This window comes from Hemicordylus capensis, chromosome 3, assembly GCF_027244095.1.
Source record: "Hemicordylus capensis ecotype Gifberg chromosome 3, rHemCap1.1.pri, whole genome shotgun sequence".
Taxonomy (NCBI): Eukaryota; Metazoa; Chordata; class Lepidosauria; order Squamata; family Cordylidae; genus Hemicordylus; species Hemicordylus capensis.
Genome location: NC_069659.1, coordinates 293823414 through 293840533, shown reverse-complemented (window position 1 = coordinate 293840533; position 17120 = coordinate 293823414). Strand labels below are relative to the sequence as shown.

The window sequence follows — 17120 nt, the reverse complement described above, 5'->3', positions numbered from 1 at the left end:
TAATTGGGTTAAGTGGGATAACAGAATAATTAGAGAGTAGCATCAAATATTCAGAGCATATCAATTGGCAGGACCATTTTGGTGAACAATTTCAAAGCATATTCCAGAATCCAGTCATCCCCACAACAGCCCTAGATAGGAAACGGAAGATGAAAGGTAAGGCAAGTGAATCCACAGCTAACCAGGGCTTGGAGCAGTCAATTCATGAGACCACACCAATTTTAGTATGATCAAAAATGAGTATCTTGTGCAACCTCAACCCTGCTCATTCTCTTATTTAGATTTTTAAAGATATTTTTCATCTGCAAGCAGAATTATTCAAACAATTCCATTTGTGGATGAGTAGCTGGTGATTTCAAATTGTATGCATGCTCCAAAATATGCCAACCTGCCAAGAAATTCTAAATATGTTACCAAATCTCCTCCTGGGATCTGATCCTGACGAATATATTGCAGCTTGATCCTATACACATGTACCCAATGGGACTTGCTCCTTTCTGAATGTGCATAGGAATTGCAGCCTTAATAGAGAGCAACCTAGGCTTTCTTTGCTTAATACACCATTCATACACTGATGAATTTGTTCCAATCCCTTATTTATTTATTGCCTCACAGAATGAAATTTAATATATTGAATCATCATTCATGAGCTCATAAGTTTTGGTATAAGAAAGTTTGAAAGGCCCCCCCCCACCCCATTTTTTTTAAACTAGAACTATGAATTGTCTGAAACTGTGACAACAAACAGGAAACTACCTGTGTAAAAACAGTGGCTAGCATCCAGACTACAGTACTCATGAGTAGTCCCATTGAAATTAATGAGGTAAATTAGTCATTACTAACCTGGCCATTAATTTCAATCTGAATACTCATGAGTGATCCAGGCAGGCTGTCAACTAGCAATTCTGTTTATGACTGGCCCTCTCCTTGTAGGAATCAGTTGCTGCTTCAATTACTGCATCTAAATGCTGTAGAACAGGGGAAGCCAGAAGGTGGCTCTATTGACAGATCACTGGTCAAACTGCAGTATGCTGACAAGGATTTCTGACTCCCAAAGATTTAACAATGACATCAGAAAGGCTTTCTTTTTTTAAATTAGGCTGTTACCGTCCCCAATTTGTAACTCAGTTGTAGATTTGTACTTGTTTATACTGGTCATCCCTGTATATGTCTCATGGGGGACAGTAGGCCATTCATTCCAGCAGCTGAGCCACCATGTTGCATATGGCTAGTTTGTGGGCTTAGGGTTCTAGATGCAAAGCAAATTTGATCCGGAACTGAAGGCTACCTATACCAGCTGTAAAGGACTGTACCTCTTCAGTGTTTGCCTCTCCGATAGCTGTTGTTAAAGGCACAAGAGCCTACCCTGCCAGACAGAAAGACGGCCACCCCTTCCTGCTCACGCTGCAGGGCTGAGGTGGCTCAGGGAGAAGAAGCAGATGCCTGGTTTTGCTTTTGCATTATCAAGAGAGCAGCAGATCTGAATTCCAGCTGTGGGATTTTTATTCCAGGTGATGACTCATTAGCCCAGCTTGATCTCCAACTCAGGCAGAGTATACAGGCCGACAGCCAGACAAAGCACCGTTTATTTGTGAATGCTGCAAATGCCTTGCGCATACAGTCGGTGCCCAATTTATGTGGAGCTCCTCTAAGCCATTCAGAGGGGGAAGCTGCATTGCTTTCTCCAGTGAGATTCCCAATGTATTTTATTTCACGTGGCTGGCACTTTGTGGACCCGGCGCTTTAAAGAAAGCAAGCCATGCGCTCTGCTGATGTGAATGTGTGCCGCTTGGTTGTCATCTTTCCTGAATTTACATCAGCACAGGCTTGGGCCAAGGAATCTGGGGGCTACAGATGGAATCTTTCACAGAATATGGCAAGTAAAGGAGATTTTAAAAAAATAACTTTGTGGTTATAGTTCCAAGGACTCACAGGAATCCTGTATCTACATTCCTTGCTCCCATTCTCTCTCTTTACCTATTTAATCCTTCTTTCTCCTTGCCTGTTCTTTCTGCACATCTCCAATTTTCCAGCACAGTTTCTCTGCCCAGTGCCTTTCATCTCTAGCCTTCTTGTTCCCTAGTGCGCTGTGCATGTTGGTATATTACCCTGATAAATTCTGGGGGATTTAGCTTGACAAGTGGCCACCCAAAATGGAGACTCCTACTAAATTATCCCTTTCTTTATCATGCTCCCTGTCTCATGTAATGTGGAAATGTGCCAGGCTCTTGATCTCTTGTCAATTTAGTAAGCAGCTCCCTTAGGCCTCGTCATCCTGTAGTAAAATGCCAGCAGTGCACCCCTTAGAGCTGCTGAGTAGCAATGCTAAACCTTTAAGCCCTGCTTCTGCATGAAATAACTCAATACATCCCGGTGGCTTCTAGGGTATCACTTCTTGGTTAATGCTGTGCTACAAGAATGCAGTTCTTTCCTATGTTCGCATTATATACAGACTAAGGGCTGGTTGGCACATCCATGTTAATCACTCCTCACGTGTTGCTTCAACTGGTAGTTGCATGTGTGAATGGGGCATGAGCCACTACAGATTAATCACTATGGACAGAACTTTCACTTAATCCAGTATTGGCTCAAACTCAATGTTTTTCCAGTGGAGGCATTTCACATGTTTAACTGAGAGTCATCAAGTGTGGGATAATCCAGAGATGAGAAACCAACTGATATGCATGCATGTATGAACCAGTCCAACATGTATAAAATACTGAGGCAGTCCCTCTGATGTCATCAAGTGTGTGGCTGAGTGAATTAGCTATTTGTGTTACTCCCCAACTGCTGAATTCACAGGAACCCCTCCTAGTGCTAAACACCCATCACCCACAGTGCTTTTATTCTGGAATCATATCCTTGCGGTTCAATCCAATACAAACTAGAGATTCCTCCGCCTGTGATTCTGTCATTCTCACTACCTAGTGGAGAGGTTTTGCTGTCCTAGTTGGATTCATGCTCAGAAACTTTCTTCCCAAGAAACAAACCAACAGTCCCACAATATGTGCCCAGCATATGAGTAATCCTAAACACAAGCAAAACTCCAGATTGCAAACCGGGTGTGCACAAAACCTGTCTCTATTGCAGAAGCTACTGGACTGAACTGCTCGTCACGAACACCTCACGATCGAAGTCTTAAGGGACTCTCCGAGCAACCAGAGAGAGAGAGAGAACCAGATATATAAACAGGCCAAACGAGCATCTTTCCATTAGGCTGTACTGAATGCACACTTCCCTCTTAGTGTTTTGTGTGAATACAGACAGCAGACTAACCCTGTTCCCCACCATGACATGTACTGTATATCCTCTTGGGCATGGACTGCTCTTCCTTCTTTCCCATGGATCTTTTTGTGGTTCTCTGCATGGAATTGTGTGAATTCGTAATGTAGCTCATGTTTATATGTAAATCCTAAATGATGTGATTTTACATCAAATAAAATGATAATGAAGCAGTGGCTGATTCTGGAATGTCTTTGAATTGTCTACAGCCATACTTAGCAGCCATTTCTATGACATTTTTCAGTGTACAAAACTCCTGGAGTGTTCCTGTCTCATGCACTGGAACTGAGCATTGTTTGTCATGGGCATTTTCCAGATTACACGCTGCAACAGTTTCTCAGCGTGTCCATTAAGCGCCCCTCCGCATTTCTCATGATGGGACATAGTGATCGCTGCACTGTCACAAGGTGCCATCCATATTTCCAATGACTTGATTCGGGTTTTATTAATGCATTTTGGCCCTATAACATCATAAAACTGTTGCAGGAAAGTGCTGTGCTTTTCTGTTGTATGAAGGCTGGCCCCGTGTTTGATGCCTTGCAGCACAGTGCAGTCTAGATGCTTCACTTGGATTTGTTGATTTTCATAGCCCCTTTCTGCCCGTTCCTGAAATAATGTTGCCGCTCATGTAAAATTATTTTTTTTAATTTTTCAATGCGAGTTCTTGTGCAAGGATGCAACCCACAACAGTGCAAGGGTGCAAGTTGTTTCTCATCTGCTTTCAGCTTTTGATTACAATCACTCATGTTTTTCATTAAGACCATTTTTTACACATTCACACTGTGGATTTGCTGGCTTATTCAGCAGATCAAGGATATGTTGATATGTAAAGCCAGACAATATATTTTTCTTAATATATTGTCACCTCTCGGTTCTTCATTTCTGCCTTTGGCCCTAGGTTTCAGTCACATTTTGTCTCTGGAATTTGATATGTAAAGCCAATTTTAAAAAACCCAACATATATCTAATGTATTCTGCTCCGTTTCATTTCCACTTTCGTCCTTGTGTTTTGATCCCATTGGTCTCATGCTCCACATGTTTGGTGCTTCAGCTTGCGCAAAGGAGAAGGTTGCTGCACCTTTGCACAAAAGCACCGAGAAATGTTTTTTTTAAAGAGTTTGTTGCATCAGCAGTTCCCCACCCGCTCCATGGCCCTATTGATTGGAAATGGAGGAGGGGGCAGTAAATGTGATCCAGGTGGAATATGGACACCTCCTGCCTGGAAAATTCGCTGCAGTGGCAGGCAATATGGATGGCCAAAACCCTGTCACATTGCATAGAAAACTGCATCAAAGCCGCTGCACTCACGGTTTCAAACCACTGCCTAATTCCGCTGCACTTTGCAACACTTTAACTATTGCAAATCTCAATGTCATGGTGTTCCCCTAGCTAGCACAGTGGGAAACAGCCATAGGAAGATCAACACAAAGAGTGATAAAAGCAGGCCCTGAACACCATGATGTGACACACAGGATGGCCAGGGAAGTCCCATTGATCTCCATGTAATGACTGAGATGATGCCGCCATGCTGCTGCAGACTCAAAAACTGCTCTCCCACTGTTCTGAAATAGCAGTTTTACAAGCAGCACTGCTGCCCTGTCCCCACTGCCACAAATGGGAGGAACTGCAGTGGCGCTGCTTGCACACCCACTGTTGTAGAACAGTGTGGGGGCTCCTTCTGAGTCCACAGCAACCCCAGGATGGAGCATTACAGAGGCAGGAGGCTGCACATCATGTCAGCCACTGTGCTTAGGGTTGGGGTGCAAATCTGTTGTGCTTTGTTCCTATCATCAAGTTCATTGCTCCAGTTCATCGGTTTTAAAAGGCAACCATTTTTAGGATTACCTAGTAGGTAACTGGCAAAGATGTAAAAGAAAAGAGTTTACAGCACATCTCGCAACTGCAGGATGAGCCCAGCTTCACAAATGAAACAGACATGTATGCCAGCTTATCAAACACTGACTCAGCCATCTGTTTGGCCCCTTCTGCCATCCTTCAGGCATGTGGTCTACTTTTTGTTTTGTCAAAGTACACCAACATCAAGGGTGAGAGATGTCCTTGTTTGTGTGTAGGACCAGGTCCTCTCTTGCAGATAGTCCACATGGAAATAAATGTAGGATCTCCCAGTTCACTCAGTGACGAGGAGAGGAAACATAGGCAGCTGCCATGTACCAAGCCAGACCATTGGTCCATCTGGCTCACTATTGTCTACATGGACTGGCAGCGGCTTCTTCAAGGTTGCAGGCAGGAGTCTCTCTCAGCCCTATCTTGGAGATGCCATGGAGGAAACTTGGATCCTTCTGAATGTAAGCATGCAGGTGCTCTTCCCAGAGTGGCCCTATCCCCAAGGTCTCACATACAGTGCTGCCATTCAAATGCAACCAGGGCAGACCCTGCTTAGCAAGGAGGACTAGTCATGCTTGCTACCACAAGACCAGCTGTCCTCCAGCTTTCCCCTCTCCCCTGATGGAATTCCAGGTGCAAAGCATCTCCTGAACAGGCCAACTATCAATCTGGGAACTGGAAGAAGCTAAAGGGCACCAAAAATTCCTCCAGTTTTTCTAAAACAGACAAGGGATTCGGTGTGAGATGAGGGGTTCCCTCGTTACCAGTGTGTACTGGGCCCAGAGAAATGATGCTTGGGTGCTGTCTGTCAGCACCCAAAATGATGACTGCCCTGCTTTGGTCCTTCCAGTAATGCAATCTAGCCCTAGGTACAGATTTATGCTTTTTTGGTACAACTGTCTTATTGTCATCATGGAGAACACACTGGGCAGCATATATTTTCAATATAGAGAGACACATTTTCCCCAAGAGCCAGTCTTTGTGTCAGAGCTGAGTTGTGGGCAGCCATCAAGTAATATGCCAGCATCAGGAAATACTAGCATTGTCCAGACAAACCAATTGAATCAGAAGCCTTGGTAGCCCTTCCTGTTGCGGAGAGCCCATAGCCAACTTGGGGGAGTGGAGCCACTCCGGTACCCGAGAACCCCTCACTGTTCAGGGTCAGGAGGAAAGGCACAAGGACAAGAAGCGACACAGGCCCCTGGGCCCCCTGCCATCTTCCTCTCCCCACCCCCCCGTATCTCATGACTTTGCTGCCGACAAGCTATACGGACATGGTGAAAAAACAAAACATTCTCAGCATGCCGATTCTTTCACTCCTGTGCAAAGAATATCACACACACTCTCCACACTCCGATCACGAGCCAGCAGCTTGCCAATAAGACTGGGAGATGGAAGGGAAGAGCAAAGAGTGAGCTCTTTCCCAGCCAGCAGGTAGGTCACCCTCCCTCAAGGGCCCAGGGGCACACACCTGTTTCCCCTTGCTCAACTACAGCTAAACAGGAGCTGCTCTAACTGGTAGCCCTGATGTGCTCTCACATGGGCAGCTGTGCACAGAAAGCATGCGTTCTAGCCCCCAAGTTTGCATATGCTTCCATCATCATCAATATGATGATGATGATGATAATGATCTTTCTATCTCACCCTTCTTCCAAGCAGCTCAGAGCAGCGTGTCTGATTCTTCCTCTCTCTCATGTCTTCAACAACCCTGTGAGATCACTTAGGCTGAGAATTAGTGACAGATCCGAGGCCACCCAGTGAGTTTCGTGGCTGAGTGGGGATTTGAACCCAAGTCTCCCCAGCCCTAGTCCAACACTCTATGACTACCCCATGCTAGCTATCTACCAGTGAACTGTTATGAGTTAACTGGCTTGTAGTTTGCCCCATAAATAACAAACTCTGGATATGAAGCATCTTGCCTTTCCTCTCCTGAGGCTTCCTCGTGTACATGGCCCTTCTCCAAGGATGACAAAGACATGAAGCAATTGTTACTGTAAAAGGGAAAACTTCAAACCCCATCTGGATTGTCAAGAGCCTCAAGAGTAGTCTGTGTTACATTCTCTTTGTGTTCTGGGTGGAGCTGCAATCCAAAGAAAAGGCCAAGGGAGCCCAGTGGTAGAAGGGAGAAAATCTGGTCACGGGAGGAGAGCTGGTCTTGTGGTAGCAAGCATGAATTATCCCCTTTGCAAAGCAGGGTCTGCCCTGGTTTGCATTTGAATGGGAGACGTGTGAGCACTATAAGATATTCCCCTCAGGTGATGGGGCTGCTCTGGGAAGAGCACCTGCATACTGGCATGCAGAAGGTCCCACGTTCCCTCCCTGGCTGGGAGAGACTCCTGCCTACAACCTTGGAAGAAGTCACTGCCAGTCTGTGTAGACAATAGTGAGCCAGATGGACCAATGGCCTGACTCTGTATAAGGCAGCTTCCTAGGTTCCTAAGTCCCCTTGGGCAAGGCACATCCCCCTTACACTTTTCCTTAATGTTTTTAGGAACAGTTCCTCTTGAAAAGGCTGATTTATGTCATTGTAGCCTGTACAAATCAAAGCTTCTGATTTAAAAATAATCAGTGCCTTCCCCCCGGGAGAACAAAAATAAAAGGCAGCAGCAGCAGGCGAGCTCACGTGTCAGCAATACCAAAGCAAAAGCGCCATGTGAAAGGTATTGTGTTAAATTTAGAGCCTATGATTTTTTTTGAGAAGGAGCTATATATAGTCAAATTTTCTCGCCCCTCTCTCCAGCAGACTGGATTTGCAAAGTTCCAGCAGAAGGGGGGGGGCAACATGAAAGGGAAAGGATGACTTCAGACCGTCTACCTAGCCAATAAGATGGGTTTACACAAGCTTGTCTATGGTCCCAAGAGCCCTCTGCACGTGTGGACTCGTGTACCTTGTGAAGAATTTTGTAGCCTGAAAATTCCTCTGACAGATCAGAATGTGAGAGGCCCAGGCAGAATTTAATCCTCTTGGCCCATAGCCATAATGCAGTGTTTCTTAACCTTGGGCCCCCAGATGTTGTTGGACTACAACTCCCATAATCCCCAAGCAAAAGCCATTGCAGCTGAGGATTCTGGGAGTTGTAGTCCAACAACATCTGGGGGCCCAAGGTTAAGAAACACTGCCATAATGGGTGGGTTAAAAGTCCAGCACAACGACTTGTGCCATCAGTGTGCAAGTGTGGGGTGTCACGCCATAGGCATCCGCATTACAGAGTCCCAAGGGGTGGCCGCAATCGCAGGGTACTGTACATGTACATACGGCAATCTGTTCTTAACAAATGAAGCATGAAAGTGACTGGTGCCATTTTAGAAGGCATGACGGAGGTTAGGACCATCCGTAGCTCAGTGGTGGAGCATCTGCTCTGCATGCAGAAGGTCCCAGGTTCAATCCCTGGTATCTCCAGGTAGGGCTGGGAAAGACTCCTGCCTAAAACCTTGGAGAACTGCTGCCAGTAGGTATAGATCAGGGATTCCCCAACCAAAGGCCACTGGGGCTGGGGATTATGGGAGTTGAAGTTCAATAACATCTGGGGGCCCAACGTTGAGAATCCCTGGCGTAGATGATACTGAGCTGGGACCAAAGGTCTGACTTGGTAAATGGCAGTTTCCTATGTTCCTAAGTCATTCAGAGAGACTGCATACATGTGGGTTTGTTTCCTGTCATTGCCATGCAGATAACCCAGAGCACAAACCTCTCTTCCTCAGTCAAGGGACTGTCTGTATTCCTACTCTAGGTTGCATCTCAGCCAACATCATGACCATGTAGCCTCCACAATCCCCTACACCAGCATGCAATGGGCAAGGAACAAAAAAGAACTAGATTCCACAGCATGTCTACTAATTAGACTCTGGACAAAGCCTTCAGAAAGGACAGACACATTACACATCCCCAAAGCAATTTGCCCCAGTGGGGGTGGGTGGGATGGAAGGGAACTGCACATGCTCATGGATACTCAGACCAAGGCATCATAACATTTTTAAAACAAAAGTTGGCAACCATAGTTAGAAGGCCCATTCTCACACCCATTTTGTGGTGAGTAGGAGCTCAGGTGAGCTGTTAGGCTTTAAACAGCACACAATTCATCATCTCTGCAAGCCCCACTGGCACACAATCATGGCTGGCGATGGGTCCACTCCACTGCTAAAATCAGCAGCTTCAAGTCCTGTCCCTCCATGGAAGTTCCTCCAAGGGCCGGGATGCATTCTCAGCATCCCCTTCCCTGCCAACAGACTGGAAAAGCTTGATGGAGTCAGCAGCTGCTCACAAAGAAGCAGGAGGTGGACACAGTCTTCAGGAGCATAGAATGTGATTTGAAGGCTAGCATGTCCATTGACAGTGACTGTTCCAGGTGCAACTCTCCGTGGTTGCCAGAGAGGTGAGGGCGTGCCATGTGCCAGTAGCCTGGGTAGGAGGCGGAGCACCATGTTGGTTCCCACGACCAGTGTGGGGGCAGGAGAGTGCTGCTCAGCTCTCCTCCACCTTCGTTACTACGCTGGGTACAAAAGCTGGGTAGCTGGGCTAGAGGGGAATGTGTGGGTTCTCACAGTGATGGAAATCTGGGTAGTCCACACCCTACTCTGATCTTAGCAGTTGTACAAGGAACTCTCTGGGCTGGTGCTCACAACTTTTTGTCCCTCTTCCATGGCTATCTTTCCTTGCTCCTTCCCCTACCTCCATTCCTACTCTGGCCCTCTAATCCAAAATCTGAATGCTTTTCCTTCTTTCCACAACCTTATGTCATCCCATTTCTTCACCCCAACCCAATTCTTGGAAGCTCCGAAATACTCTTATGCTAACTAAACAAGATCAGTGTATGAAAACATTGTTCATTCTCATTCTCATTAAGGCTTACCTGTCACTAATCCCCATGCGTGGCAGCTGCCTGGATAGTACCAGGGAGGGGGGAGAAAATGGTGGTGCCGTCTGGCCGGCAGGCAGGGCAGGGAAAGCGCAGCTAGCAGGCGCGGAAGGAAAGCGGGCTGGGAGGAGGAGAATGGACTGGAGCTGAAGCAGGGGCAGAGAACGGACTGGGGCTGAAGGGAGGGGGGAAATGAAGATGGGGAGGAGAGACAGGGAGAACTAGGGGCGCAGATGCTCTGCGCCAGATCAGCTAATATGGAATAAACCATGTAAATGAAAATATTGTTAATTTACATGGTTTATTCCAGCTGAAGTATTTTGTTCCCTTGGCATATAATTTGCATTTTCAACACATCATACAGATTGTCTTCTACAGTACCTGCAGCCACTTTGGTGGCGGGGGGGGGGGGCACACTAGATACCAGGATCCCCGTCTACAGGGGAACAAGCTTAAAAACTATCTCTTCCTACCCTAGAGTGTTCTCATCCCAGCCTCTATGGCAGGAAAAGCTGGCATAGGCCATATCTGCCCATAGTTCTCTGTGACCATCTGAAGATGCTCCATCTAATTCAGGCCTGCTCAACTTTGCCCACCCCCCAGCTGTTTTTGGACTATAACTCCCATAATTCCCACCCAGAGTGGCCAATAGCCAAGGATTATGGGAGTTGTAGGCCAACATCTGCAGGATGTTTTTCACACTCGACCTTTAGATCGCATCTCCTCCAGAATGGAGGTGTATGTTCACATATCGGCCAAATTGACCCCAAAGTCCCTGTGAGCTATCGGGGAGCACTTCACACACAATTCAGGTTTTTCATTGCACGTTAGAATGTAGCCCAATTTATATCAGGATTTTAAAAAATCCATTTTTTGCATCAGTTGGGAGCAGTGGCGGCTGGTGACTCCTGCGATTGGGTGGGCGCCAGGCAAGTGGGCAGAGCCAAAGTGGGTGGCGCAAAAAAGAAAATCCACAACACACTAACTCCTGTGGACATAAAGAAAGTAAAAGTAAATATGTGCCATTGAGTCGGTGTCGACTCCTGGCAACCACAGAGCCATGTGGTTTTCTTTGATAGAATACAGCAAGGGATTTCCATTGCCTTCTCCCATGCAGTATGAGATGATGCCTTCCAGCATCTTCCTATATCACTACTGCCCGATATAGGAGTTTCCCATAGTCTGGGAAACAAAGCAGCAGGGATTCAAACCAGCAACCTCTTACTGCCTATGCAAGTCACTTCCCCACTATGCCATTAAGTGGCTTGGGCATATAGAAGTGGATGCCAAAAAACTCCCCCACCTCTCTTCCCAGCAGCTCCCTGGAAGGTTGCTTTTGGGTCTTGTAGGAACCTTGGGAACAAGTTGAGATGGGACACTAATGACCTTATTAGGTATGTTTATTTCCAACATACTGTATATTAGCAACATGCCCTTCATAATAAAAACCAGCTCCTGCAATAAAATAAAAGTCTAAGGGCAAAACACACAAATACATTATTTGCACAAATTGGGGAAGGAGTACTGTTCCAAAAAGAAGAGGATTGCCAGTACCTTTAAGGTCTTTGATTAAAAAAAACCAATGTTCCACAGGTGCAGTTTGCCCAACTCTTAAGGGCATGTTTACACTACACGTTTTAAGCCAGATTCAAACCTGCTTAATCACCATGGTCCCTCACCACCCAGGCGCTGGGAGCTGCAGTTCTTTGATGAAAGGGTTCTAATAAAGGCTTCTCAACATTTGCACAAAATTGCAGTTCCCATAGTGTTTTTTTGAAGGGTGGGGAAGCCCAAAATGATGAAAGCTGTTTCAAACTAGTTTAAATGTGTGGTCCACTTGCTTTTGGAATATGATCACTGTAGCACAACCCACCACATAACCCTTCTCATTCACTAGCCAAATTACTCTCCATCTCTCTTTAACAAGCTTCCATCAATTTGAGATCTACTGTGGGAGGTAGACAAAATAGGTGAGTTGTCCCTTTTTAATGCAAATGCAGAAGACCTTAATGATAACTGAATAAACAGAACAGTTAAGGAGGCAGGAGAGAACAATATGCAACTCAAAGTGGGAAAACATTCCTCTAGTCTTCAGAAGGGAACTATCAAATTTGGGCTAACTGGCTGAAAGATGTACTACAAATTAATTAGGAAAAGTAGGAATCCTCAAGACCAACAGTTGCTCAATGTTAAATGCTGTATTTGCAGTTATAAAAACTACAAAGCAAAGCTAGCCACCTACCATTTTAAGTAGATGGAAATTATTCATTTTGAAGGAGCTTTTGAAAAGGATTCATGCAATTGATATTTACTTTAGGAACATATTGCAAACACAACTGCCTTGAGGGGTAGCTTGGTTTCTGAACATAAGAAAAACTCTCAAATACAAACAAGTTGAAGCACATTCATTCAAGGCAGACAGGGAGACAAATTTCAAGGGTACAACAAATATACTCACCACCACCACCACTCAAATGTTGTCCAGTCCTATATTAACAATGGAGTTTGTTTCTTTGCTGAACCGAACATCTTATTTTCAAGTCCATTCCTCACACAATGCAGGAGGAACTGCAGTGCTAAACAAAATGGCGATCTCCTGCTCTTTTTGTCTTGCCTCTCTCAAAATAGAAAGCCCTCCCCTCTGGCCACTCTGATTGGCTGATAGAGTAGTCAATCCACTTAATGCCTCCTATCTTGTCATTTCAAGGTTGTTTCAAGCTCTGCCCGCTTTATGAAAACAAAGGCAGGCCTTTTCATTGGCTGCCGCCTGATTAATATTTAACTGAAGTGGGGAACACTGTTCACCCTTTTCAATAGGAGCCTGCTACGGGTGCCCATTCTGTGTAAACATTGCTGGACCCGTAAGCTGCAGGCAGGGAAGTGCAGAAGGCAGCCACACACAGGGAGGCAGTAAGTTATCAAAAATGGTGGTGGCATTGATATTTTGGGAGTGCGCTGCCCACTTTGCCCTAAGTGAAAAGCCAAGAAAAGTTGTGGGGGGGCAACTTCAAACTCACAGTAAAGCCTGCTGTCTGGGAAAGCTCCAGCAAGGCCGGTTGAGCAGCCCTGATCGAACTCTAGGCTCTAGCACCACATTTTGCTACTGCCAACTTCAGCTAACCTTGGGACAGTACATAGCAGGGATGGCAGAAGGCAGATTGTGATCTACCAACAGTTGTCATGAACCTAGCATACCATAATACATGGCTAGAGTAGGCTGGCTTTAGCTTGGTGAGTCACAAGTTGTACAGGCATATATTGCTTCTGCATATCCAGTAGAGATATGAACGGAACAGGTTCCGTGCACTCCCGGGAGGGTGGGGGGGTTACTTTAAGGGGCAGGGAGGGTGCCTCTTACCTGCCCATCCCTGTCCCACTGCTTTCCCCCCACTGGTGCTCTCCCAAAAGGCAGGGGCACAGGGCTGCAGCCTTCCTCCTTCCAGCACGGTTCAGTGTCACCACACATATGGTTGACGCATGCTTTTGGGGAGAGCTCTGGCAAGTGGGGGGAGAAGCTGGGCAGGAATGGGCAGGTGAGAGGCACCCTCCCTCCTCCTTAAAGTAAACCGCCTGGCCTCTGAACCAGCTCAAACGCTGGCATTTCAAACCAGAAAAAAGGAGTGCCGAACTGGTACCATGCACATCCCTAATATCTACACACCCATAATAAAACCATATATGGAACATTCCCAGCACAAACCATCATAAGAAAACGCCTCTCCTCACCTGATTTATCACTAGATCTGCAATGTTGTCATGGAGTCTACACTGAGTGAAAAGATCATGTAGAGTGATGGAACTCACTCCATTGTGTGGCATGTTAACCCTGAAAGTTTGCGACCATTTAACTTCAGGGTGTAGTGAGCTTCCCGGGGGCCGGGGGACAAAGTGCCAGTAGGGGGCTTCCATCGCGTGCACCACAGCACCCCAAGCCACACCCCCTGCACCTGATGTCAGATGCAAGGGGCAGGGCAACCAACCTAACCCACCCAAGCCCTCCCCTCCCTGTTTGGACTCACCTTCTGCTCAGGGCCGTTGCTGCAGCTGCCGTTTCTGGCCCTGTTCCTGCAGCTACTGCCACAAGCAGTAGCGCTGTCTTGACTGCACGGAGCAAGGCGCAGAGTCACCGCCGCCCTCCTCCACTGGGTGGCAGATCGGGTGGCAGATCGGGGCCAGGCAGCTCTTCCTCCAGCGGCTCCCTGCATGGTTCAGGGGGCCGAGCAGCAGCGAGGGCGGCAAGGGGCGGTCCACTGGGAGGAGGAAGCACAGGGGAGGAGAAAGGATGCCCCAGCACACTTCTCCCCACCGTGAGTGTGCCCCAGCTTCAGGGCTCCAGCGCCTGGCGCGAAAGCCTTCTGGGCCCGCTGACCCTCTGGGCCCGTTTGTCCCCCCCCTTGTCCAATGGATGCTACGCCCACGGCTATTGTTTTTATGATTGACCTAAAAGGAAGAACCCTGCCTCTCTAGAATGCCTGATGCCATTTCAAATGGAATTCTCATTGTTTGATGCCGGAGCGGGGGGCGGGGGATCAGTACTCTTTAATTAACCTAGGGAAAGAGTTCAGTCAAAGCTAAGAAGGGGGGGAAAGGAGTTCCCTAAGAAGGCGAAACCTGGCAACAAGCTGCTCGGCTTCCTCCTTTAGCCAGCATGTCTCTCTGAAGCAGCAGCTGACACCAGAGCATGAGTTAGAACTGGCCCAAATCCAACCTTTTGCTACAGTCTAGCTCTGCTGATATCAGCCAAACAATTTACATCCATGTGCAAATGCATCAGAACAGTTAAAAATGTAAACTGAATGAGGATTTGCAAGGCTTTATAAACAGCTAGTGAAATGACCACTGTGTGGAAATGAACTGTTGTTAGTAGAGTGTGTGGGAAGCCAGTGCCAGTCAGACCCAAGCTTCGTTTCCCTCTAGCCCCACACTCTCTTTCTCGGAGGCCTATGCCTCCTTCTCTCCTTGCCTCTCTCTTGCCTCTCTTCTTCAGACTTCTGCTGCCTCCACGATCCCCTTGCCCCATGCTTCCTTGGAGCAAGCCCCCAAACTGGCCCTGCTCCACCTTCTCCTGTCCTCTATTACTAGAAAGTGTGCCGTCAAGTCGATTTCGACTCCTGGCGCCCACAGAGCCCTGTGGCTTTCTTTGGTAGAGTACAGGAGGGGTTTACCATTGCCTCCTCCCGTGCAGTATGAGATGATGCCTTCCAGTACCTTCCTATATCGCTGCTGCGTGATATAGTACCAGCGGAGATTTGAACTGGCAACCTTCTGCTTGTCAGTCAAGCATTTCCCCGCTGTGCCATTACTACTATTCTTTATATACCACTTTTCAACACACACACACAGAGAGAGTTCTCAGAACAGTTTATACAGAGATGGGGGGGTGGGGGAGGTGTTGTTGTTCCTTGTCCCTAAAGGGCTCACAGTCTAAAAAGAAGCACAGTGGGTGCCAGCAACAGACCCTGGGGGGATGCTGTGCTGGGGGTTGAATAGGGCCAGTTGCTAAGGAGAGTCAGTCAACGCTTTGAAACTTGCCTCTTTCCCCACTTACCAGGGGTTACCAGTCCTCTGCCATTACTTCCTCCCTGTCCCTTTTCTTAGACTGCTGTCCAGGTTCTGCCCACAGAGTGCTGGTCACAGCAAGCAAGTAAAATCCAAACAGGTACTGGGTGAGGAACAGGTCAGGCAGGCAGGCTCAAAGATGCCTGCAGCAGGAATAGCCATTCAGAGCAGAGAGAGCACAGGCTGAAAGGGCTGTTGCACCAGCCACAGATAGCGACCACAGTGGTGGTTAAGCAGGGTTCAGGAAGGCCTCCACCCTCTTCCTGCTGCTACTTTTTCAGTATCATCCTCCACAGTTGCACCTGATTCAGTCTCCCCCTCCCAAGGTGATCCCTCCTGAACCAGTCTGTGGGCTTGCAGTTGAGCACTCTGGCCAGGTGCAATGGTGACATTGTTCCTAGGGGTCTGGTGCAGTGTTCCCTCTAACAGGGATCCCCGGATGTTGTTGACTAAAACTCCCAGAATCCCCACACAAAAGCCCACACAGCTGGGGATTCTGGGAGTTGTAGTCAACAACATCTGGGAAACCCTGTTAGAGGGAACACTGGTCTGGTGGAGATGATGCTGGTTCCCCAGCAGGGGGTGGGCCCAGGGTCTCTGGAACATGGTTCTTCCCCAGTGTAATTTCACCCATGTGTCCCCAAGAGCCATGAGAGGTAGGGATCTCTGGCTCCAAATTGAGGGGTGCTGCTGGTCACATGCTTCTCCTCTAAGAACCCTCTCCAGCATCCCAGTTGAGGGGGTCCTTGACAATCGCTTGTTTTTGCCTAATAGAACAGAGATTAGATCATTAAACTGAAGTTCAGTCCACCCAATTGTTTGGCAACCCATTGATACTGCTGATAGGTCAGTCTGAAGCTGGAATCTTGCAATTTGGTTTGAGGAATGTTATTGGTGTATTGGCTGGTAGGAATGTGCAAGAAGATCTTCGGCGCCAGCGGGGGTTGTACTTTAAGGGTGAGGGAGGGTGTACTCACCCCTCCCGCCGCATTTCCCCACCGGCACTCTGTTATTTTTAAGCTCCTTGGGGTGGCAGCATTCCTCCCTGCTGCCCCCTTCCCACCATTGGCCAGAAGTGGCCAGAAGTAGCGAGCGCGCGTGCGCTCGTTGTGCACGCGCACTCACAACAGGTGCATGCGCACTCGCTACTTCCGGCCAATTCCAGCCAATGGGGGGAACGGGGCAGCAGGGAGGAACGCTGCCACCCCAAGGAGCTTTAAAATAACAGAGCGCCGGCAGGGGAAATGCGGCGGGAGGGGTGAGTACACCCTCCCTCGCCCTTAAAGTACTACCCCCTCCAGTGCCGAAATGCCGAAAACCCACCCACCCACCCAGCGCCGAAACTTTTCCGAGGCCTTCATAATGGCCTCCGAAACGTTTCAGGCACATGCCTATTGGCTGGTGACCTCGCAGAGGCACTGAAGCCTGAATACCTGGCAAATACTCCTATAATTTTCTTCCCTGTAGTTCTATGGGGTACAGGCGTTTTTTCTGAAATAGCAGGTTACAATCAGCGAGTGCCAGTTTTGCATACTAATTCATATATGCCCTCCTATGCTATTAGCAATGCATTAACCT

The 17120-nt window shown here is 47.6% G+C and overlaps 1 protein-coding gene across 13 annotated transcripts in view; it reads left to right on the top strand.

Moving 5' to 3' along the window:
• Positions 1 to 3458, top strand: part of DGKG (diacylglycerol kinase gamma) — a 300941-nt gene extending 297483 nt beyond the window's left edge. For all 13 annotated transcript variants that reach the window (XM_053308427.1, XM_053308435.1, XM_053308434.1 and 10 more), the window contains one exon: positions 3091 to 3458. The gene's annotated coding sequence lies outside the window, so the exon portion shown is untranslated. The remainder of the gene's footprint in view (positions 1 to 3090) is intronic.
• Positions 3459 to 17120: the final 13662 nt, after the last annotated feature.